The sequence below is a fragment of the Mastomys coucha genome, unplaced genomic scaffold (assembly GCF_008632895.1).
Source record: "Mastomys coucha isolate ucsf_1 unplaced genomic scaffold, UCSF_Mcou_1 pScaffold1, whole genome shotgun sequence".
Taxonomy (NCBI): Eukaryota; Metazoa; Chordata; class Mammalia; order Rodentia; family Muridae; genus Mastomys; species Mastomys coucha.
The window spans coordinates 19595590-19622780 of NW_022196891.1; the positions used below are offsets into that span (position 1 = coordinate 19595590).

The 27191-nt window shown below is 38.5% G+C and overlaps 1 long non-coding RNA gene across 1 annotated transcript; it reads left to right on the forward strand.

Annotated features, from left to right (window-relative positions):
• The first annotated feature begins 1825 nt into the window (after nt 1-1825).
• LOC116070030 lies at nt 1826-15043 on the forward strand. The gene is made up of 2 exons (XR_004110256.1): nt 1826-1861; nt 14951-15043. It is a non-coding gene; the product is annotated as an uncharacterized LOC116070030 (long non-coding RNA).
• Nucleotides 15044-27191: the final 12148 nt, after the last annotated feature.

Genomic DNA, 27191 nt, shown 5'->3' on the forward strand with positions numbered 1-27191 from the left:
GGGAGAGGGATAGTGTGCATGATGAAAATAGAAAGGGCATACATGCCATAACACATATGTGAATGTGAAAGAACAACATGTGAAAGTCAGTTCTCACTTCCCACAGTATGGATTTTGGGGATTAAACTCAGGTTCTTAGGCTTGGCAGCTAGTTCCTTTCCCACTGAGCAATCTAACTAGTCCCTGTTCATAATTTTAGTGGCAAAAGGCATGTTAATTTACAAATGGCATTTCAACTTTGTAAAATATTGGTGATTAGCATTGAGAACTCCACATATTACTGAATTTAAAAGATTTTCTAAACAAATTTTTTCCAAGTATTACTTCCTAAAGGGAATAAATATTAGCTCCCATAAATAAATGTCACACACCACAACTTGCTATTGGTTTTCTGATAATAACAACCTTGGAATGTTATCCCATTAGCCATAAATGTAATAAATTAGAGGCCATTCGGGTGGCTCAATGGGTAAAGGCACCCACTGTGCAAACCTCACAATGTGAGTTCAATGTCTAGGACATTGTTCAATGTTCTTATGGCTGAAAGAGAGAATCAACTCCCACAAGGCAACTGTCCTCTAGGCTACATCTGTACTCTATAGCAGACATACACGCATGCAAGATAAGTAGATAAATTTAAATAAAATACATGAAGAACTGAGACTTCAAACACTATGCTTAGCCTCGTGTAATTTGTAAAAAGCAGCTCTCATCCACACTGATGAACAAAAACGAAGGGGAAATGTTTGGAAAGTTTAGAGCTTAGAATTGACTGTCAGTTGGGCTACAAGGGCTGGGTTCATGTGTAGGCATTCATCACTGCTAGGATGGAAGGTGGATTGCCCTCGAAGTGATCCCAGCCAGGAATAGGACAATGATGGAAGCAAAATAGTAAAGGCAACTGTTTATTCTCTTATTCTGTGACTATTGGAAGCCAATTGTTGTGGTTTGAGTGTGAAATGTCACACAAAAGCTTATGAGCTAAACACTACATCCCCGGATAGTGGTGGCTCTTGGGAGGGTTATGAAATTTTTACAAGGACCTTGGTAGAGAAAGAGTGTGACTAGGGAAAGTCTTTGAGACTGTATACTAACTCCCCACTCATTGTTCTTCACTTGAGGATTTCTGGGCAGTCTTAAGCTCATGCTACAACATGTTCTCCACCATATTGGAATGCACTTCTTTTGTTACCATGAGGCAAATGAGCTCTTTCTTAGTTTGCTTTTGTCATGGTATTTTATTAAAACAAAATGTTAATGTGAAATTGAGAGAAGTAAGAAGTTATTCCAAAGTCACAAAATATAAGAGCTGTTATCCATTCATTCATTCATTCATTCATTCATTCATTCATTCATTCATGTGTTCATTCATTCTCTTAATGCACTTCAACAGAGATTATGAGGATCATAGATCATTCAGGCAATAATGGCCCCAAAAACAGCACCTCAGGAGAAGTAAGGATTCAGAAAGCAATGAAGCTTGAATTAACCCGTGGAGGATTCCGGAAGCTTGCTGTAGTTCTGCATGAAGTGTTAGCGATCTGGACAATTGTGTAATAATACATGTTGACACATTGTGAATGTACTCTCCAGCATGGAAGATCTGTTACCCAGTCTTCTGCCACTTGCAATGTGGTGTTTCTATAAGAGATGCATCAAATAGGTTCTCTCAAGAATGAGTTTTTCTGAAAGAAGAAGCTTGAGTTCTGAATCTCTTTATTCCTCCCATTTCACCAGGTGATTTCTTCGTCCTTTGTGAGGTAATAGGTTCTAAGTTCCTGAATCAGAGCCACTCAGGAGACAGGGACACACTCTTTTTATCTCAGTAACTATGAGCTCTATGAACTACATTTCATAACCAGTAAGTGGTCCAACTTCAGGTATTTGTTATAGAAAAAGCAAATGGACAAATCCAAGTGTAATAATTTTTACCCAGGAAGAAAGAAGAGAAGAGAGAGCCTAGTTATGATTGTTAAAGAAACAGCAGTGGGTTAGGAGAAGCAGGGGTATCTGGCCATTTTCGTACTTTGGTCAATGGATTGTTTTGCCTCCATCAGAGTTAGTTCTCAAATGGGCTTTTCTAATATCATACTATGGGATGATCCCTAATAGGAAAACAGGAAGACTTAGCCATAGTAAACCCATTGAGTGTTCTTTCTCCCTCCCTTCCTTTTTCTTCTCTTTCTTCTCTTCTCTCTCTTCCTTTTCCATGTATACAACAAATAATAAACATCTATGGTACTAGTATAGCTCTAGACTTAGTGTGTTTACATCCCTTGCTAGCACACACACACACACACACACACACACACACACACACAATATTTCACTACAAATACACTAATATTTTCTCACACTTTCTCTGTCTCTGTCTTTGTGGGTCTCATCACTTGTTCATCAAATATCTCCTGAGCCTCTCCTATGTTCATGTCTCTTAATTTATCATTGTATAATTGATACTTCTAGCTCTCGAAAATAAGCAAGCCTCAGGGTTAGTGTTTAGAAATGGCAATTACATACTGCAGAGAAATCCTCTTACTTTCAGTGTGGTAAGAGTACTCATGAAGCCTCATAGGAAAGAGGTGGGATTTAACCAAGTATAAAAACATGAAATTCCTTTATCAGTATTAAATACAGAAGAACATTGTGAGGACAATGGCGAAAAGGATGGGCCTAAGACATGGGAAGAGCACTCCAAGCCCAAAATTAAGATGTCTTAGGCAGGTTCTGGCTGGGAAGGCAGTTGAAAGTTACCCTCTTCCTTTTTTTCCAAGGTCACATAAAGAAAGACAGATTGCATTGGTTCTTGCTAAACGTTAAATTTCAGAGTCGTGTAGTATTGATATTGGATGTCAACTTGACAGGATCAAGCACATGTAGGTGTCAAGCCTCCAGGTACACCTCGGAGGGATTGTTCAATACGTTAGTCCTTCAGCATGTCTATGAAGGAGTCCCTAGGTGGGCTTGGGGTGGGAAGCTCCTCTCTAAAAGTGGGCAGTACCTGTACCATGGACTAAGTGTCCAAAACTACATAAAAAAAGAGAGATAGCTGAGTACCAACATTATTTTTTTCCTGCTTCCTGACAGTGGATGTAGTAATTTGACTAGCTGCCTCACGTTCCTAGTACCACAAATTCCCCACCATGATGGACTAAATGGACAAATGAAGAGCCAATTCCTTAAGTTGTTTTTGTCGGGTATTTTCTTACAGCAACAGAAGAGTAATTACAATAAGTGGTATTAAATACATTCACACAGAATGAATAGTTTGAGAGCCAAAAGTCACAACTGAAAGAGCCTGGTATTTAACAAACTCCATTCTGTGAGCAGGAAGAAGTTTCCCTCCGCTGCCCTTTTTTATCCTTGTCCCATTAGAATGCTAATCTCCTGGGGAGAAAGAGCCCCTGGGTAAGAGTGAATTTCAGTCACTGTGGAAAGATTGTTCTTAAGGAAAGTGGAGCCTTTTAGTCTTTGTAGAAATTTCACTTGATTGTGAAGAAAGATAAAAGGCATCAAGAAATTGCATCCTGGTGCTAAGAACACTCTCTAGTTTTAAAAATCAGCCATTCTTTCTTAGCTTTTGTTCAGACTATTATTAAATACAGATTTTAAAATACTCCTTCAACCATGCATTATTAAGTGGTAAAAGGCAACAGCAAAGGGAGACATGCAGCTTCTCAAAAAATCTAAGATAGGATGGACTCTAATCATTCTTGTATAATTTCATGCCATCTCAGGCGATGATAAGGAAATTAAGGGGGTGACCTTTCCATGTTCTTTCTAGACTAGAAATTATAGGATAATGTATGCTAATAAGTCCTTGTGGTTAACAAAATAGGAAAGGACCTCTTTAAGAACCCTGCATTATTTAAATTATTTTTTTTCTGTAGAATTAAGGATCATTTTATTTCAAAGTTAAATTGTGTGTGAAATTAGTTCTAAGGTTTTTTAAGCAAAAAGGCTACCTGTGGTTTTCAAACTTCTTTTCTCGTTTCCTAAGAAGTACATATTTATTTAAGACAATTTCAAAAATATAAAAATGTCTAGTAAAGAAAAATGTCATGCATAATTTTGGTTCTTAACTACACTCCTGTTCAATAACTTTTATCTGTCTTAACTCCATTCAACTTAAAAATTTGCCATTGTCAACCTCCTTAGTTTTCCTCTGATTCAGCCACCATGAAAAGGCCCTTTCTAAATTTCTACTGCTTTAATACTGCTCTTTTATAAGATTTATTTTAATTTTACTTGCGTATGTATGTGCATATGTATACATACCTGTGGAGACCAAAGACAGCATTGCTGGACTTAAGCTGAACCTGTGGTTGGGACTCACTGTTGTAGTTTATAAAAAAGAAAGAACCAGGATATGGTTGAGGTGGAAGTGGGAGAGTACTTCTATGGGCCCATGCTAAGGCATCCCTTCCCACTTAGTTAGGTATCAACCATATGACAGATATAGTATGAAATACCATTTATTTCGGGAATATGGAAGATAGTTGAGGGAGGAAAGGCAAACACAAACACACACACACACACACACATACACAGAGAGAGAGAGGCAGAGACAGAGACAGAGACAGAGACAGAGAAACAAAAAGAAAGACAAAGAGAGACAGAGCAGAAGGAGAAAGATACATAGAGAGAGACCGCGGTGGGGGAGGGGTAATGGGGGGGGGTAGAGGAGAGGCCAAACAGGAACACATGGAAAGAGATGGGGGAAGGAAATGGGGAGAGAGGCTACAGATAGAATAAGAGGCTAGGAGAGTAAGAGAGTAACAGCATAGAGAGGGAACACGCAGCCTCTTTTATATTGATTCAGGCTAACATTCTTCCATTTTGGTTTCGTTAAGAAAGGAAAAACTGGAAAGAGGCAATGGTGAAGCAGGACTAGGGCCATTGTGATCTTTAGTTACTTCGTGCTGACTTTGGGGTGACTTATCTCTAGGAAACTTAGGAAAATGGGTATGGGGATGTTGGAGAGTTGGCTGTCTCCTTGCTGTCCAGGGTCTGCAGAACCATCTGTGGACAGGAATGAGCAGGTTCAGTAGAAGTGTCTGTGTCTGTGAGACTAGATTAGAGTATCTGAGGGTTGCTTCTTTGGAGCTATCCTGGATAGAGATTTTGAGTAAACGCCTGGACTTGACAAGATGCTGAAACATGTACATATATAGTAGAAGTGTAGAATAAAGCTAAGCATGCTTGGGAGAAAAAAAATTTCTCAGGTGTAAGTTTGAAAGTACATTTGAAACCCTTAGGTTTGGGTGGTTGGGGATGAGGGGAGTCCTAATACCAGGGCACAGTAAAGAAATCCTACCCTCGGTGCTAGGTCAAGTAGGAACTTAGGCAACTGATTGGCAGATGTACTTATGTGGATGGAGTCTCTTTGGACCATAAGAAGTAGATTTCTGTGGGTTTCCTGGAGCTTATAAGTTAACAGAAGAGATAAATTTGTTAACAGCATGAACAGTCATTAAGATGAAATTAGGGAAGACAAATCCTTTTGTGGAACAGAAGGAGCAAGAAGGGTTTTTACTTTTTGTCTAGTAGACTGAATATATTTGTGTGTGTGTGTAAATATATATGTATGTATATATATATACATATATACACATATATATATATTCATGAGAAACTATTTCAAATTTACATTTAAAAGACAAAAGAAACTCAAAACTTTGGCCTTATGAATTTGATAGTTGATCATATAGTTTAGCATGAGAAACATCTTAAGTTTATAGTTACAAGGCAACCAAAGGTAACTGAACTTGTGATTATAAAAGTGAATTATATAGTGGAATGTTTTAAATATTAAATTAAATTATAAATTATAATTTAAATGACAGAGGCTGGTCTATATTGTCCACTACTTAAACAGTATCTAGGTCCTGTCATCTCTATGTCAACTTGGATAGAGTCAGTGTAGCTGTCAGGTCCAGAAAAGGAAAAGCTTTTTCCTGTGGGGTAGATACTTTAGAGAAATAACCCACCTTGACTTTGGCAATATGAGACATTTAACTCTTAGCATATCCTCTGTCTTTCCACAGTATTAGCCAAGTCCTGGCAGCAGGCAAGGCAATGAAGCAGTGTTTCTCAGTGGTCATTGTACCACAATCCAGGTAGAATCCTGTCACTGTGCCCATATCTTCTTTGAAGACCCTTGGGAGAAAACTGTCCTGATTAGGGTGTCTCTGTCAGAATATGTTTAAACATTTAACATTACATTTAGCAGATTCCTGACAAGATTGAGTCAGTCTAGATTGAGCAAGTCTGAGTTAGACAAACTTTGTTTCGTTACTTGTTCTAGATGTATCTAGCAAATAAATAGCACATTCTACCTTTATGCCAATAGCAAAAATAAGGATATCCTATATTTAAGGCAGTGATTTTTAACTTTTTTTTTTTTTTACTGTTTAGAAATCATTATGTACCAAGGCAGACTAGAAGGAAAACCTTATCTTAATTGCTAAGTGACTTTGACATGCTGTACTCCTAAAAGGAATGAACTGGGGACTGCTCATAACAAAGATGGCACTGAAACTATAGCCAGCCATGTGACTGGCCTTATTTAAGGTGGCACTGAAGCAAAAGCATAGCAAAACCTTATCTGCTCACAGCAAAGATGGCAGCCACAGGACTGTCCCTAGTTAAGATGGCTCTAAGCGTCATGCGTTTTACCTTAGAATGGAGTTGTAGAACAATGGCTGTGTATCTTAGAATGGAACCACAAAAGCATGACAAAGATGAGCATACTGACAAATCAGAAAAATACAGTGTAAGGGCTGCAAGGATGAGCAGTGGCCACAGAGCAAGTGTGTGGCTTGGAAAAGAAGAATATCCATGGGGTTGTGGGGCAGGACAGAGAGCAATGCCTGAGCAGTTTTCTGTCTCCTAACAACTCTGCTCATCCATGGGGTGAGCTCTTGTTGCTCCGGGTGATGTAGGGAGAGAGAGAGAGAGAGAGAGAGACAGAGAGACAGAGAGACAGAGAGACAGAGACAGAGACAGAGAGAGAGAGAGGGAGAGAGAGAGACAGAGGGAGGGAGTAGAGTAGAGGCCAGACAGGAATATGTGGAGAGAGATGGGGGAGGGGAATGGAGAGAGATAGAACAGAGAGGATAAGCAGGTAAGAGAGAGAATAAGAGGGTAAGAGAGTAAGAAGGGGCAAACAGCCTCCTTTATAGTAAGTCAGGCATACCTGGCTGTTGCCAGGTAACTGTGGAGTGGAGCCTAGAAGCAATGCTAACCATTGCCTGATTGGGTGCTGGGAACTGAGTCTCTGATACTATCTCACTTCTTCTCACCACATTCCCTGCTATTGTCATCCAGGAACATCCCTTAATCCCTTGCATTTTACATATACATATAAACATACAAATATATATATATATATATATATATATATATATACATACATATTAAGATAGAAGAAAAACTATATTTTGTATGAGTCAAACTACTTTCCCTCCCTTTCTTCTCCACCAGAACTATACATACCATTAAACACAAGATACTGAAAATTGTTGATGGACAAATACATAGAATATATTGGCTCAGAAAAGACACAGATACCTGGTAGCTATACATTATAGCTGCAAGTGGCTCTCTTGAAACAACAGACATCCAAGTAAAGTAGGAGGCATGTATTGAAATTTGGTCAAAATAAAATACTACTAAAGCACATGAATGACAGATGAACCTTCACTCAAAGAAATAAAGTCTGTATAAATCTATATTGTATGTAATTATTTCAATAAAGAAACTATAAATGTTACTGAAATCCATTTGAGGTTTTACTTTTAATTGAAGTAGCCCCATTTGTACCACTAATAACCAGAATAAATACAATATAAGAAAGTATAATAGTATATTCATTAAGGACTTTGTTCTAAGGGCAGGAAAAATGGCTTAGTGGGTGAAGCACTTGACGTACAAGATTGAAGATCTGAGTTCAGATCCCCACCTCCCATATAAATGTCCAGTGAGAGAAAATGACCCCCAAAATGCCATCATGTAAACAATAGTTGTGGAATTCTGAGAGCAAAATGGGTACCTAGACTAGTTGCATTGGTAAGCTGCAGGTTCAGATGAGATACTCCGCGTCAATTTATAAGGCGGACCTTCATAGAGCAAGAGACCCAGTATCAAGCTCTAGTCTACAGATAACATGTACCTACAAACACACACACACACATAAACACACACAAACATGCATATATGTACATGCACAGACCATACACAGAGTAACTTTTAGTTACTAAAGGAGAGCTATTGCAAAGGAGGCCATCATCATCACACTAGTGAAGGGCATTGGTTAATATGTTACATAGGGGCCTTTCGCTCTGGGTGATCCTGGTATGTGCTCTGTTCTTTCTTCTTGTTCATGACTCAGAATGTCGGGTGCTCTTCATCAGATCCGTGGGGTGCTAGCGTCCTTGAATATAGTCAGGATTTATGGCAAAATCCCACTTCGTTTTTCTTATGAACGAGATAAAAATACCATCAATGTATCTTTTCCGTATTTGTTTTATTGTGTATACTTGGGTGTGTTTTTGTGGGCACATACTTGTAGGTGTCCAAAGGCCAGAAAAGGGTATTAAGTTCCCTGGGGCTATAGTTAAAAGTTATTACGAGCTTCCTAATGTGGGTTCTGGGAAACATCTTAGGTCAGTTAGGAGAGTAGTGAGCATTCTGAATCACTGAATCCAGGTCCTTAGTATATAGATTTTTATTAATGTGAAGGTTAATTTTTATTGTCAACTTGATAAAATATCAAATCACCCAGGAGAGAAAACTCTGAGCCTACCTGTAGGGAATCGCCTTGGTTAGTGAAGGAAACCGGCCCGCAGTTTCACTTCATACCGTGGGTGATTCACGAACTGGGGAAGTCGAGTTTCTGTGGAAATAAGCGGGTTAAAAGAAAGAGACACCACACCAAGAAAGGATGCTTATCATGGTGTAATCTTTACTTAGAGAAACGGGAAATTTGTACTTGAGGCGAAACAGTCATGTCTTTAGCACATAGGTGAGAACAGGAATCGAGCATATCAAAGCGAGGACTCCAGGCAGGAGGGCGGATCAAAGTTTTAGTCCATAATGAATACTGGGCTCCCGGTTCTGGCTTAATCCCTAGCTGGCTCCAGACCCCTGGTGAGCCGAGCCGAGCTGCTGTCTCAATGTAGTCAGCAGGACCATCACAGGTTAGGATAAATGAAGTTAGCGGCATCCCATACACATGGGTGTATCATTCAACTGCCTGGGGTCCTGAGTTCCATAAAAATGGGATAGTAACCTGTGTACCAGCATTCATCTGACTCTCCTTTCTGACTACTGATGCAGTGAGAGCAGATGCTTCTGTTCTTGCCACATGAGTTCCCTTCTGGGATAAACTATAGTCTTGAACTTTGAGCCAAAATAAGACTTTCCTTATTTTAATGGCTTAGGTCAGGTATTTTGTCACATCTCCAAGGTAAGGCAGTACTATAATGAGGAAAGATTTTGCTAGGTGAACATGCTTAGCAATTTCATAAGGAAATGTCAGAGACATTGTGATTAATACATTTAGAGAGAACCCAACCTGATTTTCATTTATAATGTTATTTTAGAATATACCTCATACAATCACATTCTGTCTCTGTGCAATGTGTATATAAAAACTTTGTATTTGCCTCTTCAAGGGTATTTCTGTATATATTATATATTGATTTGGTGACAGTTTCAGTTGTGTACATAAAATTTCTTGTTTCCGTTACGGTTCTACCATGAAGTAAGACACAAGGCATATATATATTATATCAAGAATATTCCAAAATGGTGGGCTATTGCTTTCACTTTCAGATCTCATGTCATCCTCTTTGATAAAAATGACAAAAAACAAATACAATACATACCCTACTCTTTCTGTGTTTCTTTTCTGTGTCTCTTCTGTTTGTAGCTTGTGGTTCCAAGTTCTATTTACTTACCTGTACTCTAATAAACTGTCACTTCCTCCAGGTGTCCTGCTGCATGCCTATTATGGCATCACCCAGGAAGTAGAGACTCAGATAACAGAAATTTAAGGTCACCCTTGACTATACAGGGAATACAGGTCACCTGGGCTACATGAGACTCTGTTTCAAACATACAAAAAAGAAGTGTGTAACTCTATAACCCCCTCTTTTCTATCTCGTCCCCACAAGCCTTGACTTTGACACTAAGGACACTCTTCTCTCTCTGAATCAAATAAATTCTCTGAGTCTGTTTATATATTCTTTCACAATAAGATCATGAACCTGGAAGGTGGACTCTCATGTTTCCCATAATGCAAAGCAAAGAAAGTGTTATTAGTGCTGGGGTATTGATGATCCGTCAGTAAAGTGTTTGCTGTACGAGCATAAAGATGTGAGTGTGTGTCCACACTTCATGTGTAAAGTTTGGCTTAGCATTGCAAGTTTGTAACCTCAGCAGTGGAAGGAAGAGTTCAGAGGCATGTATATCCTGGGATTCTCTGAGCAGCTCTTCAAACCAACTGCTGAACACCAGGTGTAGTAAGAGAGACTCTGTCCAAAGTATGGTAAAGAACTACTGAGGAAGATACATGATGTCAATCACCTCTGATACACACACACACACACACACACACACACACAGACACGCATGGAAAATCAAACTTCATATGGATTTGTATGAAGAGTGAAATGATAATAGGAGTCATTACAGGGCTTTGTAAGAAGCAGCAGAATAATGAAGAACAATTAGGAGAGAACCTTCATAGGCAAAGGAATATTGAGCTATGAATAGGAAGGATACATAAAGGAGGTGGCGTAGGAGACATGGTAAAAATAAAATGATTCAGTTCTGAAGTTGAGAAAATGTCCCCTGACACAGCAAGTGTTGTGTGTAAGGCCCTAGTTTGGGGAGAATAACAAGTTTTTTTCTCCAAGTTTGCACATGGGAAGAACAAGTGGTCATGGAAGAATTCAACAGGCACAAATGTGACTGTGCATGATGAGACTCAATCTTCATCTTGCATCAAAACATTTATTTTATTATCAATAGAATACCATAAACATTTGACTAGAATCAGCTTGCAGGGTCCAGTTTTGTAACTTTTGCATAAAGTTCTATATTTTCATAAGCTTTGAGTTTTATATAACCAAATGTGCTAAAGAAATCTATTTTAAAAGAGTTATAACAAAAAAAAAAAAAAACAGTAAAATACAGATGGTACTCACATCCACCTCTTATAGGACTAAGCATGGTACTTTGAGTGAGAAATGTTCCCCATGGCCTCTGGTATTTAAATATTTGAACCTAGTTTGTGGTACTATTTGGGAAGACTATGGAACTCTTAGAAGATAAAGTCTTTCTGAAGAAAGTACACCACTATGTCTGGGCTATAAGAGTTTACAGCCTCATCTTACTTCCTGTTCTTCTTCACTCTTGGTTCCTTGCATGGAAATTAAAATTTGATTACCTGGCTTCCCATTGCTGCAACCATGTCTTCTCTGCTATGAGGGATGCTTTTACCCTCCTGGCACTGTAAGTCAGGATAGACCCCTTTCTCCTTGATCATTATATGTAATCATAGTGATAGAAATGTAATTAATACACTCAAAATTATATGTTGACCTTTAAGTTCAAATTATAACCATCTCTGCATGTCTATCATATCATAGTCTGTTCTGATTGTGAACTAAAAGTTAGCAATTCAAAAATTCTTAGACTAATGAGATCCCAAAATATCACATCTAAACAATAAAGTCCCAAATCATCAAGTCTAGTTCGATTTGCATAGGAGAAAATTTAAAACAGAAAGAAGAGAATTCCCGTGTGCCACTTTGTTCAAATAAAATGGCAACTTCTGCCTCTTATGCTGAGTTACCTTAACATCCACCAAACTGACTGCTCTACGGTTTCAACAGCCATTACTATGGGAACATTTTATTGATGATCATAAGCAATTTTCAACAAATAAAAATCACAGGAAACTGTTTTATAACCTCAAATAAAGATGTGTGACAAGAATATAAAGTAGCTCACCAAAGGTCCTTGCCACAATGGTTCAGTTTTACATTCGAACACTTTACATATTGAAACAAGTTGACACATTTATAAAACACATAAAAATGTAGACTTCTAGGTCAAGATGTCAGAATCTTTTTACTTTCTGAACAAAAGACTGTCAAGAGGATAGTCAAGAAATAAAATATTAAAGGGCTTGGGTGGTTATCTCAGTGGATCCTTTCAAATTTGAGGATGTTTAGTATTGGACAAGGGACTGAAGTGCATACTTTACATATCAAAGCAGACCTGGCCTCCAGGTTCTCCCAGCATCCCTCAGTCCCTACCTGGCCCAGTGGCTGGTCTGCCTCGCCCCAGGGGTTCTTCCCTATACAATCCAGACACTTAGTCTCTTTCTGTTTTTCCTCTTTTCTCTCTTAATGTTTGCCCTTCCTCTCCTTCTCTTTCCCTCATCTATTCCCTCGCTTCCCAGGGCAACTTCCCTGACCTTAGTCCTTAATGTCAGTAGCCTTGCCACCCCTACCTCCGACCCAATAACCCTGCCTTTAATATATTCTAATCTGGCTTGAATTGGCTCATTTCCCTGGTGGAGAAATAACCTATCACCAAATAAAAACTGATGTTAAAAAAAAAAAAACAATTCAGGTGTAGTAGCATTCTCTTAGAATACCAGGACTGGAGAAATAGAGACAGAGACAGGAGGATCACTGAGGCTCCCAGGAACACAACCCTATTTCCAGAGCTCTAGGCCCACAAGATACCCTGCTTCCCCTCAAAACAAGGTGGAAGGCAACTTTACAGAGAGAATTATAGCACTTAGGGCAGGAGCTTTGCTAAGTATCAAAAAGAAGTAATGACCAATTACAATGGTAAGGTTCTGAATATGTAAATCAAATGATCATGCTGATAGTCAGCTCAGACAAGAGAACACTACAAATAAAAGGATTTTTTTAAGGGCTGAATGTGAGACTCAGAAGTAGAACCAGGGCTTGCCTTTCCAGATACTTTGAGCCAACTGCCAGAACCACCAATGGAAAAAAACAAACAAACCAAACACAGCCAAGCAAACACAAACCAATAAAGAAGAGACCAGATCAGTGGTTCTTAACCTGTGGGTCATACCCCCTTGGGGGTATCAAATTATCTCTTTACAGATATCACATGTCAGATATTCTGAGCAATATATATTTACATTATGATTCATAACAGTAGCAAAATTACACCTGACATAGCAATAGAAATTTATGTTCCTCACCACTACATGAAGAACTGCATTAAAGAGTCACAACATTAGGGATCTTGAGAACAATTGGTCTCTTTCAACTCATGCAACCCTTTCTACTGAGATTTTTTTTGGTGAGAGTTTATCTTTCAGACAGAACTGAGGATATTGTGCTATTTTGAGACACACAGGGCAGTGTGTTCCTCCAATCCTCCTGCATCATATTACTATAAAGATAGTCTGATAAGAAAGCAGAGTTCAGCTGCCACAGAGTTCACATGACTAAGTTCTTTCTAATGAGCTCACTTCTTTGCCTGTAGATATTGGTGACCATAGAAGGAGTCTGGAAACAGAAAGCCTGATACCCTTTAAGGCTAGTTGGCTAGGCCTTCATGTTTAATCCATCACACACACCCTGCCCTTGTATAATAATTAACCTTGCTACTTATAGGTCCTATTGGCACTGACTGAGCTCAAGTTCTACTTTCCAACGTTTGAAAAAATAGAGTTAATAAAAATGGTATATATGCTAAATTAGAAAAATTGTACTGGTGGCTACTAATAGCCTAGTTAACTATTTAAAAGGATAAAGCAATAGAACCCAGAAGAACACGTGTTAACAAATAAACATCACACTGAATCAGTCACAACCTATCCTGCTCAATGAACCTGAAACCTCAAATGAATCTGTTCTCTCCCCTCTTCTCTTTCATCTCTCTACTCTTCCTTTGCCCATCTCTACTCTCTCTCCTTTCTCCCTCTCCCCAATCCCAATTCTTCTCTTCTTCCCTGCACATTAGTGGAAGCCAGATGTCCATGTCAGGCATCTCCCTCTGTCATTCCACCTTTTATTTTTTTTTTAGAGACAGCATCTCCTCACTGAATCTGAAATTGAGCCTGAACTTGATGCTCATTTTGGTGAGACTTTCTGAGCAGTCAGTTGCTGGCATCTGCCTTTTTCATCTTCCCTCCCACCAGCAAGCAGTGCTGGGATTGCAGCCTGACTGCAATGCCAAGCTTTTAGGTGGGTGCTGGGCAGCTGAACTCAGATCCTCATAAGTGTTCAGCAAGTCCTTTACCCACTTGACTCTTGTTCCCAGCCCCAACACTGTCATCTCAAACATGAGCTGTTACTCTAAACAAGTTGTGAATGAGAGAGAGGCAAGGGGGATAAGAGATAGGGAGGAGGAAGGAAGGGAAGAAGGAAAAAGAAACAGAAAGAAGGGAGGGTGGGGGATGGAGGGAAAAGGGGAGAGAAAGAGGGAGGGACTAACAAGGGAAGAAAGGCCTAACAGGGAGGAAACTGAAAATCAACTCTTACAAGCATACTGGGATATCCTCCCCACTATACCTATGTGAAAAGGTATTTTAAGCAAGATCACCACAAACAAGGAGAGCTTCTGTCAGAACACTTGGCTCATCACTTTGTAGCATTCCATCTTAAAAGGTCAATATAATGAACAGTTATTTGTCAACTTGACACAAACTAGACTCATCTGGAAAGAGTGAATTTAACTGGGAAAACACTACCATCAAATTTGCCTATAGGCAAGCTGGAAGGGGACACATACTCTTAAATAGTGATTGATGTAGAGGCTCAAGTAACTGTTGATGGTACCACTCTTGTCAGGTGTTCCTGGGGTGACAAAGAAGGCAAGGTATAAAAGCCTTGTGGGACATGGGAGTGGGGGTGCTAGGCAATTTTCTTACACTTCTCCCCTTTAGTTCCTGCCATAGGTGCCTGCCTTGACGTCCAGCCCTACCCTGCCTCTATGATGGATTGTAAGCTACACAATTAAATAAACATTACCCCCATAACTTGTTTTTTGGTCAGTGGTTTATCACAGCTGTAAAAAAATTAAGTAGACTAGTAAAGCATAAGATGTTCATTTTTCTAACTTCACTTACTTTCCTATCAAAAGACAAATGGTGTAACTGATCCTTCCCATTGTATTTCTGGAGAACAGGAGACACTAGAAAATTTTATTTAAAGTTTAAGGAAAATGTCAATAAATGTGTAATTCTCTACTTTCAACACCCTTAGTCAAATACCATGAAAAAAGAAAACATTGGTATATCTATGGACATTGGTATACATATATAGTCAAAAGAGTATAAAGAAAATTTTATTACTAATAAAATAGAAAGCATGAGTTAGAATGTATAGAACTTATTACTGCATGGATTCTTCCAACATAAAGAAATAGGTGGGAAAGGAAGAGGTGAGTTACTACAACCCCCAAAAGTACTAGCTCCATGTTAGCAAGAAAAAGAAAGGTAAATTCTGGAATATAACATTCATGACTGAGAAACTAGAGATCCTGAATTACACATTAAAGCATGTATTTGTTTTATCAGTCAGGTGTACTGTGCTTGGTTATATACAACCAAAGAGCAGTACTTTCTAAAGTTAAAAACAAAAGCTATAGAAGTAAAAAGTACCCAGTGTAACTAAAGAACCATGTTTAAGGGGTTGGACAGATGGCTCAGCATGTCCAACATGAACTGGTATGGAGTCCTAACACTGGCACACAGTGCCTCACAACCACATATAATAGTAGCTGTAGGGTCTATTCAAGAACTCTGGTTTATGTGAGCACCTGTAGTTATGTGTACAAAAATATATGTGTATTATGGGTATCTATGATATACATAATTAAAAATAAAATAAATCTTTTATACAGATCTATATTTTTAAATCCATGCCAGGGAGGTAATGCAGTTCCTCTCTTCCCATAAACTACACTTTGAACTGCTATACAGTTAAAATAAGGCTTTGGAATGCAAGCTGTAGAGCTTTACATCAAATCTTATCCTTTCAGTGTTTATCAACTACTCTTCAACAAGGACCCACCATTCAGAGTCTTTAATATGCTCTGTTCACTCCATTGACTGAATTTCCCTCTCCATGCAGGTAGGAATTTGACCTTAAACTGCAGGTATAAGGTCCTTATTGTTGAAGTGTTAAGTGGAATGCCCCAGTATAGACAATAAAGGAGACAAACACAAGAGATTGTATCAAGAGGTCTGGCATACATTTATTAAGTCCAGTATGTTGTGTACTGTTTGCAAGGGAAAACCAGCCAAGGTCACTAGAGAACTAAGTCAGACAATACTGGCAGAGAGAACATGGAGTACTTCAGACACAGCTGCTAAGGACTGATAACAACAGCTTTTCAGGGAAGAAAGCTTGACCAAGGAACCAAAACCTTAACTCCTTACAAGCCCAGGCTCCAACCACATACTGGACCTTACCATGTCTGTTCCTGAGTAGGTCACAGAACAAGTGTGTACTTTCGTAGGGACTTCTGAAAAAGTCTTGAGTCAGTCTAGATCCCAATATCAAAAGCAAATAGCTTCTCCCATAGGGTAGAACTTGTGCCCAGAGTCATGTCCAATACCCCCATGCTGAGATTTTGATTGGCTTAAACTTGTACAGGTCTTGTGCATGCTGTCACTGTTTCTTTGGGTGTGGAGTGTGAGTGTTTCTCTCTCTCTCTCTCTCTCTCTCTCTCTCTGTGTGTGTGTGTGTGTGTGTGTGTGTGTGTGTGTAGTGGGATTTTGTTAAGAGAGAAAGAAAAGAAAATTTTGGGGAAGTGGAGAATATTATAGGATTAGAAATTGAAAATGATATGATTAAAATATTTTATTCTCATAATATTAAAAAGAGAATAATTTAAATCGTGGGAAATTAAAAATAAATCTTTTTAAAAATTACAAATTTTCATATCAAATATGTTTTATGCACTTATCACTAAAAACAACTCAGAATCGACACACACACACACACACACATACGGATGGATGAGTAAAGTGTTGCTGCTGTGTAGCAGTTAAATTTCCTAAACTCACTGATTTAGATTCATTTTAATCTTCATCATACTCATGCATGTGGCTTTGCATGGGAGTATGTGCCCACAAATGCTAATGCCTCTGGGTATCAAGAACCTCTAGAGCTAGATTCACCAGTGGTTATAAAGTGATTGAAGTGTTGCTGTCGATAGGATCCATACTCTTTGAAAGAATGTTTTATTTACACCTGCATATTATTTTTTATTTAGTTTATTTTTATTGAAAATATTTTTTCAATATATTTTGATTATGGTTACCTTCCCCAAACTTGTTCCAGGTCCTCCGCACCTCCCTACCCAACCACCCAAATGCACACATTTTCTTCTTCACTCATTAGAAAGCAAAGTGAGAGGGGAGATAAGATTAAAAAACAACAAACTAGAACAAAGCCAATGTTCTGTACACAAAAATCCCATAAAGACAAAGTCAGAAACCATAATCTAAAAATACCATTGAGTTTGTTTTGTTTTGGCCATATACTACTGGGCACTGGGCCCATCCTTAAGTGTGGTTTACATTGAGATTTATTTGGAGAAAACTAAGATGTGTGTGTGTGTGTGTGTGTGTGTGTGTGTGTGTGTTGGTATCAGTCAAAGATAGCTTCCAAGTTAGGGATGGAGGCTTGTATCCACTTTCACTCGCAATATTAGGACGTCATCTAGTATAGACTTATGCAGGCCTTGTCATAAAAGCAGACATGTCAATCAATTGAATCAATCAGTTAAAGTCCCAGACATATGTCCACACACCTATGGACACCTAAGTGATTACAAAGAAGCCAGAAATACACACTGGAATCAATACAGCATACTCAAACTGCTGTTCAAATTGGATGCCTGCATATAGAAGAATCCAAATAGATCTATATCTATCACTCTACATAAAACTCAAGTCGCAATGTATCACAGACATCAATATAATACTACTTGTCCTTAATATTATATAAGAAAAAACTAACATTACAGTGTTATATTTTGATGGAAGAGAATCCTATTGTGTGAGCAGGATGTCTTGTGGCATCCCAGTGTTCAATTGTGAAACCAAAGTTGTATGGTGCTGGGTGGTAGGGAAAATAAAGAGATAGGAGAGACCCACATCCTGCCAGAGCTCAGAGACCCTGGTTGGATAGACACCGGGAAACTGCCTCGCATGCAGGGTGGGCATCTGGCCATGGGAAGCCATGTAACCTCAGTCTGGAGGGGTGGCCGGGAGCAGTCTAGGGTCCCTGGACATCACAGAAGCCAAGCACAACAGGTTCTAGCTCTTGGGCATCACAGGAATCATTGGACACCTTGGAGAGCAGTCCCCCACCCCGGGGGTGGCAGTGGTCCAGGTCCGAAAGGAAAAAGGGAGGCGGGGGAAGGTGCTGGGTCATTTTTGTACTGGTGAGAGTCCTTGGTCTAGTCTGGGGGCTGGAAACTCTGGACAGCTTTCCTGTTGGAGACTAGGCGCAGCTCTTTAGGAAAAGGCCTAAGCCATTTTTCCAGCACTGTAAGTGTAGATAAATGGAGGCAGGCCATGATTTTAGGGCTTTATTGTAGAAAACAACAGAAAGAGAGAAAAAGAGAGAGAGAGAGAGAGAGAGAGAGAGAGACAGAGACAGAGACAGAGACAGAGACAGAGACAGAGACAGAGAGACAGAGACAGAAAGACAGAGACAGACAGAGACAGACAGAGACAGACAGAGAGAGACAGAGAGAGAGAGTAGAAAAGTAGAGATTGGCTATGGCCACCTGGAGAGAGAGGAAAGGAATGGGAGAGAGAGAACAAGAGACAAGAGAACAAGAGCTTAAGAGAGAGAGGAGGGGGCAAGCAGCCCCTTTTATAGTGGGCTGGGCTATCTTGCTGTTGCCAGGTAACTGAGGGGCACTGGGCCTCCTGGCTGTAGTCAGGTGACTGTGGGGGTGGAGTCCAGCCAGAATATTGGGAGCTTGGGGCATCGTCTAGCCACAGGATAATGGAGGTTGAAGGCTTGTCATGCCAGGCACCTAATGTCTAGGGGCATAGCTCACTCTTCAGTCCCTCGTAGAATTTTCTACTGGGTCTCAGGAGTAAGCCTTGCTCAACCAGAACACAGACTGCCTTTCACAGTCCAACACAAAGTGTTGTACTGTGATACAACAGTAATCTATTGGGTCATCACAGTACTCTATTGTGTCATAGCCGTACCCCATTGTGATTTCACAGTGTTGTACTGTTGTATCACCATAGTGCCCCATTGTGATAACACAGTGTAGTAGTTTGACATGAGTGTCCTGTTATGATATGATAGTACAGTATTGTGACATAACACTACTGTCTTGTATCATTATAATACAGCATTGTTACATCACAGTGTTTAATTGTGACATTACATTGCCCCACTGTTTTATCATAGTGCCCTTTTTTGCCATCACAACGTCCTACTGTTATATCACCATTTTGTTGTGACATATAGTGCCCTAATATGTCACCACAGCACATTATATGATATCACAGTATAGTATTTTAACATAACAATACCCTATCATGTTATCACAATGGCCTGTTGTGAAGTCACAGAGTCATAATCACTAGTATATCATCATAGTATCCTATTAAGATATCACATCATGACATTGTGACTCAAAATTGCCCTGTTATGTCATCATAGTTAGGTTGTGATATAACAGTGTTGTATTGTGACAAGACATTGCCTTATTTTTTCACCATAGTGCTTTGTTGCAATATCACAAAGCTCTGTTGTGTCATGATAATGCCCTATTGTAGTATAGTGTCCTATTATGACATCACAATATTCTATTGTGTTTTCACAGTGCCTCATTGTGACATACCAGTGAAAAAGCATAATAATATCCTACTTTTAGATGAGTGTGATGACTTCTGCATTGCAGAATATTTTAAAAATTCAATCAGAGAACTCCTACAGCTTGATAAATACCTTTAGTGAAGTGGCTAGATACAAGATCTAACTCAAAAGAAAAATATCAGTACCCTATCTATCTGTAAATATTAAATGGGCTGAGAAGAGAATCATGGAAATAATACCCTTCACAATAGCCATAAATAAGATGAAATATTTTAGGTTAACCCTAAGTAAGCAAGTGAAAGACTTATATGACAAAAACTTCAAGTCTTTGAAGAAAGAAATTGAAGAAGATATCAGAAGATGGAAAGATCTTCCATGCTCATGGATTAGTAGGGTTAACATAAGAAAAATGGTCATTCTATTAAAATCAGATTCAGTGCAATGCCCATCAAAATTCCAACACAATTCTTTACAGATCTTGAAGTAATAATACTCAACTTTGTATGGAAACAAACAAACAAACAAACAAAAAACAGAATAACTGAAACAATCCTATAGAATGAAAGAATATCCAGAGGTATCATCATCCCTAGTTTCAATCTGTATACAGAGATAGAGTGGTAAAAACTACATTGTATTAGCAAAAAAACAAACAGGTTGATGTGCAAGGAATCAAATCAAAGACCAAGACATAAATGAATATAACCATGGACACCTCATTTTTGATAGAGAAGCCTGAAATACACAATGGGAAAAAGAAAACATTTTAAGCAAATGATGCCAACTAGATATCTGCATGTAGAAGAATGCAAACAGATCCATATCTGTCTATCATGCTGCACAAAACAAAAGTCAAAATGGATCAGAGAGCTCTGCATACTCCTAGATATACTGATTCAGTTTGAAGACAAAGTAGGAAATAATTATGTACTCATGGCATAGAAAAAGACTTCTGGAAGAGAACACTGATAGCCCAGGCAATAAGAAAACTAATTCATAAATAGCCTTTCAGAAAACTGAAAACATCTGTACATGAAAGAATGCCCTCATTCAGACAAAGCTGCAAGGTACAGAGTCATGAAAGACTTTTAACAATTGCACAGCTATATCTAAAACCTATAAAGAAAGAAAGAAAAAGATTGACATCATGAAAACATATAAATCAATTAAAAATGGGATACACACCTAAACAAAGAGTTTTCAACAGAGGAAACATAAGTGACTGAGAAACATGTAAAGAAATATTTAATATCCTCAGAGCTCAGGGAAATGCAAATCAAAAGCACATTGAGATTTCATCTTATATAAGTCAGAAAGGCTAACATCAATAAAACAAATGACAGCTCATGCTGTTGAAGATTAGGGGAAGGCGAACACTCATCCATTGCCAATGGGACTTTACAGTTGTACAGACACTATGGAGATCAGTATGGTGGTTCCCCAGGAAACTGGGAAGACATCTATGTAAAGATCCATACCACTCTTAGACTCATACCCAAAGGATGCTTCATCCTGCTACAGAGACACTAGATCAACCTTGTTCATTTTCAGAAACTGGAAACAAACTGTATGCCAACCAATGAATGGAAAGGTAAAGAGAATGTGTTATATTTACACAATATAATATTATATAGTTGTAACATGAAGAAATCATAAAATTTGTAGCCTGCCTAGCTCATTTGGTAGAACATGAGACTCTTAATCTCAGGGTCATGGGTTCAAGCTCCACATTGGGTGCCAATTTGTTGCAATAAATCTCCAACACAAATAAGCCTTTGCAAGGAAAACACAACTCAATTAATATGAATATAAGCTGCATGCCTAAATTGGGCAGATCTACCACTACACTTCTATATTATCCATCTCTGAAATCCCTTCCAACTTGTGGTTTCTGCTCCATTTTCTTTCCACCTTCTCTTCTGTGTTCCTCTCCCTTCTCTCACTCCTTGTCTCCCCTCTTCCTCTCTCTCTCCCCCTCTCTCTAAAACTTTCAGTTTCACCTTTCCCTTCCACTGCCAATCATCAGCTCTAGCCTTTATTTTACAGGTTAAAATGGGGATAAAGTTCACATGAAGTCAGCAGGGTATGTGATTCACTCCTTGTCTGAGGCAGCCCCTCTTGGGGAAGCAGAATTAGCATCAAACAGCAAGAGGGCAATCCACAACAGATACATGGATAAAGCTAGGAAAAAAAGTCATTCTGAAAAAGGTACCACAGATACAAAAAGATGAATCAAGTATGTGTTCACTTATGTGTGGGTATTCGCTGTTAACTCTACAATAAACAGCCTACAATCTGTATAACCACAGAAGTCAGTGATACTGTAAGAGACTAGAGAGGTGGGAGGGGTCTCCCTAGGAAAGGGAATTAGAATTAATATTTATGGGTGGATGAGAGTATTGGGGAGACTGAAACTGGAGGATCAGTTGGGTAACTAGAGGGAAGTGGGCAACTGAGAGAATATGAGTAGGGAGAGCTAAAACTAAGGGCTATTTGAAGGGTTTCATGGAAACCAAATACAATAGAGCCTTCTTAATATACGTATGTATGCGATGTAAATCTAAATGGATTTATCAGATGATTCTGTGTTTAAGTTTTGTTTGATCATCATTTAAGATACGTGTAGACCTAAACACAGAATTTCTGTGTTGACTTACTAAATGGTTAATCTAAGTGAACAAAAAGTTACTGATCTGTTTTCAAACAAATAAACAGGTATTCAGTAGACACAAGTTAGCGTGTGACAGAATCTTAATGGTTATTTTTATAAAATAAAATTCATTGTCCTAGAACCTGTGGGTGGTCAGTGAGCTTCGGGCAGCTTCCCGTCCACTTCGCCAGCTTTGTGATTACAGGCATTCTGAACTCATTTTATATACTCTGGTGATCCAACTCAGATACCTATGTTACCAAGGCAAGAACTTTTCTTTTTTGAGCTACTATTTTATCACTCTAGCTTTTTCTACTTCTATAACTACACAGCCCTATCCATCAGTTTGTGGGTTATCAGTGTCTCCCCAAGATTTATACCTTCTGAGCCTCATAATATATCCTTATTTGGACATATATATTAAGATGAAGTTACACTGTAATAAATTAGAAATTTAATCCTCAAACCTAGTATCCTCATTGTGACAACCACAGATAAAAAGGGGATCTGGGAATTGATGGTCCATAGCCAAGGAAGCCTCACTGATGATGGTTCCCCTATAGTGGAGAGATAATATGTTTCTGTTGCTTATAAGCCTCTGGAATTTTTATAGTTTGGGGTTTTTATACTTTGCCATAGTATCTTTTCAGAATCATGTACAATGTGTTTTTTTGAATTGCTTCAAATATCCTCTCATCATTATGCTTTCTATGACCCAGAATATATCAAATGTCAGTAGACAAACATCTATGGCTTCTTCCTATTTGCAGACTTTCTGACTCAGCTATGTAAAACAGATGGGATGCTTTCTTTTGGTGATGGGAAATTTCTTCCTCTAGAAGCAACTTTTCTTTTTCTGATAAAAGATTTAGCAAGACAAAACAAAAACAAAAACAAAAACAAACAACAATGTCAATTGTACTTATGTATTTGAACTAACCCACAAGTCCAATGAAAAGATGTAGAAGAAAGTTTATAACAGCTAAAACTCAGTAACTATACACTAAATTAATACAAATATCCTTTAGTGCAATTCTTATTTTTGACAAGTTCTCAGGTACTCCAGGCTGGTCTTGAACTCATGTATCTAAAGATGACCTTGACCTTCTGATCTTCCACCCCTCTAGTACTATACTTACAGGTATGGCCACCAAATCATTTTTACACAGAGCTGGGAATGAACCTAAAAGATTTTGTATGGAACTCAAGCACTCTACAAACTGACCCACACTCCTGACAGTGGCAACTTGTACCAAGGTGTTTTATGACTCCTTGGGGGCACTTTGTTCACCATTCTAGGAACACTTGACACTGAAAATGGGCTGAGCAGGTTTCTCAATGAGACTCACCTTCCCCACTGGGATAGGAGAGGTCACAGAGGGGCAGAGAATCATGGGACTCCTGTGTTGTGGTTCCTATTTGAATCCCAATTCGGCCTTTCTATGGTCTTTTAGTAACCTGTTTTCAGGGGAGAAAAGCATGGGGAAGAGTCAGACACAAATTGCTGTAGACACAGATTGCTCCCTCCTAGTCAATGAGAATGGTGGTGACAAAAGGCAGTGAGAACATAAAGTTTGACATTTTAGTTGCCTTTTCAGAAAACACCTTTGAGAGTAAGCAAAGAAAATCAATTCTCATTTCTAGTATGCAATTGTATAAGAAAATACAATCGTGGGGGTATTGAGAGGTGTTTACTTCTGTATGCAGCTTCTTGTACGCTTACTATGGCATACATTCAGAGAATGGCTGATATTCTCATGAAAAGTTCAAACCTTAATGATATGTCTGTGGTGTGTGGTTGAGGTGCTCAGTCTTGAGTGTGCATAAAGTCCCAAATCATTGTTATTTGAGTATGAAGATATAATGAATAGTAAAGGATATGCCTGATATTTTGTGCACCTCCAACTTTTAGCTTTTGACATTGGGTTCTTGCATGCTTACCAACCGTATGTTATTACTCTGGAGAAAAGAATACACAGATAATTGGGGACTCTAACATGCAGATGCAGAAATTTATAGTTTGAATAAAATTTCCTTCAGCAACATGAAGTTTTGAGAGAGCAAAACATCTTATAACTCCCCAAAGACTCAGATCTAGGAAGCAAATCGAGATATGCATGGATTTAGTGAGCCTTTACGGCATTTTTCATTTAGGTTTCTTGAGCCTCCTTTGAGCTCTGTTCCCCACAGAAACAAATGTAATATAGCACCATTTCAGTACGTAATATATGTGTATTTTCACACTCAATGAGATGCAACTTTTAAAAACAGAACAGTAGTCTACAAAATACCTCATGTGAAGAAAAAAACTTCCATAAAATACACCCGTAAAGGTCATTTCTACATTTCAAGTAGATTTATTGCTATTTTTATAGAGCTTACAATGAAAAGAAAACTACCATCTCTGGTTTGATTTGTAACCTTCATCTTGGCTACAAATATCAGAAAAATAGAAATGGTCAACTTTATAATTATTATAATATAGCTGTCAGTTTATTTAGCAATAAATGTTTTTATTACACTTTCAGCATTATGTACCTTGTATGTTTTTGCAATTGAGATATGTCAGAACTTTAAACATAACTATAATTAGAAATATTCCAAGATCCCAAGTGGAAATAATTTTACAAATCCTAATATTACCTTGCCTTGTAATGCCGGTTATTTTATTGCCATCTATACATGAAAGGAAAAGCCAATTAAAGAATTGCCTTTATTGAGTTGGCCTATGCGTATGTGTGAGAAGGGTTTCTTGATTACTTATCAAGGCAGAAGGGTCCAGTCCACTCAGGGCCACACCATCCCTTGGCAGGTTGGCCTGAGTTATATAATAAAGAGAGCTAACCTAGGCCTGGGAGCAAGACAGGAAATAATATTTCTCTATTGTTTAAACTTCCTGTTTCTGCCTTGGCTTGACATGATGAAACAAGCCTTTCCTGTCCAATTTCCTTTGGGTTATAGTTCACATTACTACAACAGAAAAGCAAAATAAACACACATGTGTGTGTGTGTGTTTGTGTGTGTGTGTGTGTGCACGCGCGCATGTGAGTGTGTATTATTGTTGTTGTTTAGGTGGAAGTCAGGGATCAAATTGGACCTCATCAGTTCAGCTAGATTGGCTGGCCAGTGAGTGTCAGGGATCTCACTGTGCTCATATTTCCAACATTATACCATTAAGAGCACAATGACCGCAGTGGGTTGTTTGTTTGTTATTCTGTTTGTTTTTATTTGGGTTATGTAGATTGAACCTGGGTATTTATATTTCTAAGATGAATGCTTTACCAAATGAGCTACCCCTAGTCCAGAACTAATGAATCAACGAATGTTAAGTATATTGCTTCAGCTTTTGGTAGAGTCAAGAGCATTAACATCTGTTGGCAAAGTTTCAAAGATTATATTGCCAAACCCTGCTATTATCTTGGGCATAGTGAGCATTCAGCTTTCATTTATGAACCTAGTTGAATATAACTGTGAGTAGATAACTCTGTCCAACCAAATGACATACCTTGCAGTCAATATTCATGTAACGACTATAGAACGCAAAGGTCCAGATGAGAGAGCCCTCTGCATTCTCACATTTTAGCCATCACTATTCCTTTTCAGTGCTCATCTTTGAGCAATGAACAAGTTAACCATTCCCTTGCTCCACACCTACATTTGATTTCCCCAAAAGGAATCTATAGAATTTGGGGGAATACAAAGAAATCTTCATAAAATAAATGAGACTGAGAATGAAATAGGAAAAAAAACTAATTCACTCAAGTGGACAAAGGAATCATTCATTTGGTAAAGTGCTTGCTTTCCAAGTCTGAAGACTTGAATTTGTATATTCAGACTTCACATAAAAAAGCCAGACTTGGTGTTAGATATTGTAATCCTAATTCTGGAGAGATAGGCAAAGAAAGAACCCGGGGGCTTGCTGACCAATGTTAGACCAGTATTAGACCAGATTTCAAAATCTAACGAACTAAGAAACTAACTAACTAAAAAGCAGTATACCACACTGTAACCGAAGTTGGCCTCGTGCTTCCATATGTATACATGTACTTGTACATATACACAAACTGCACAAAGGCAAATATATAAGCTTCTTGTATGAAGAACACCAGAATCTTATGAAGAAGAAAATTACAGAAGTACATGGTAAAATATCAGAAAGAGAAAGCCAATGGCAGACATAAGAGAAGAAAGCTGTGACAGAGCAAAGAACCAGGATATCATGCAGAAAAAAAAAAAAAAAGAAAAAAAAAGAGCTAATAAACAAATCCTCAGCTCACAGAAGTTTGAGAAAGACAAACTGAGAATTGAATTTGGGAGAAAATTATTTAAGATACAGTTTAGATAAATTCATCATAAGCAAGGAGAAACAATATTGAAAGTAAAACAAGGTACACAGCAAGAAAGTTGGAAATTTAGATACATCAACTTTACGTATTATTTAATTATTTAAAAGAGTTAACATTTTTTAAATTGTGTATATGTATATGTGTGTCTGTATGGGTATGTACATGTATGTGAGTGCACAAAGAGCTCAGAAGAGCATGTGGCATCACCTGAAGCTGGAGTGTCAGGCAGTTGTTAGTAGGCAGTGCTGAGAACTGAGCTCTGGTGTTCTGGAAGAGGAGCACGTGTTTCTGACCCCTGGAACATCTCATCTTTCCAGCCACTTGGTTTTT